General features: G+C 26.7%; 1 protein-coding gene across 2 annotated transcripts in view; it reads left to right on the plus strand.

The window, feature by feature from the left end:
- Positions 1 to 778, plus strand: part of LOC107681156 (ankycorbin-like) — a 48,471-nt gene that overhangs the window by 41,911 nt on the left and 5,782 nt on the right. The window lies entirely within an intron of this gene.

Below are 778 nucleotides of genomic sequence, written 5' to 3' on the forward strand. Positions count from 1 at the left end.
AATATAACTCCGACTGGATTCGTCTGAAAGAAGAAAGTCATATACACCTAGGATGCTTCGGGGGTGAGTAAAACACAGCATAATTTTCATTTTGCGGTGAACTAACCCTTTAAGGTGTATTAGTATTAGTAAGATGTGCTAAAAAAGTAAGTATAAATTAAGAATATAATATTGAGTGTAATAAATAAGTATATTTATTATTATCATTAATTATAATATTGATTGTAATAATAATGTAAATAATAAAAATACAATTTTAGTAACTACCAAAAGTTAAAAATTATTATTATTATTATTAAAGCTAAAAAAGTTACATTTTAAATGAACATTTTTTACATATTTTTAACAGCTAAAAACATTTTAAAAAGCTAAAAGTATAATTGTTATGTGATGTAAATATATATATATACAGTATATATGTGTGTGTGTGTGTGTGTGTGTATGTATATATACATAATAAATATACACAGTAGTGACAGTACACACACATATATTATGTAAACAAAAACGTTTATTTTGGATGCGATTAATCACGTGACAGCACTAATTATATATACTGTATATATATATACAGTATATATTATCGCTTAACTCAAATCTGTAGAATGCAACTATGAGGTATGAAGATATACATTAAAATCAACAAAAGAGCAATGATATGCTAGTGCTATAACGAGTCTCAGTTAGCTTAACGCAGTACACGTTAGGGGTTGAACGACTTCTGATTTTTTGAAGTCGACTTTTATGTGATGAAAGTTGAGTCGAAGTCGACTAGTCG

Source organism: Sinocyclocheilus anshuiensis, unplaced genomic scaffold (assembly GCF_001515605.1).
Source record: "Sinocyclocheilus anshuiensis isolate Anshui unplaced genomic scaffold, SAMN03320099.WGS_v1.1 scaffold412, whole genome shotgun sequence".
NCBI lineage: Eukaryota > Metazoa > Chordata > Actinopteri > Cypriniformes > Cyprinidae > Sinocyclocheilus > Sinocyclocheilus anshuiensis.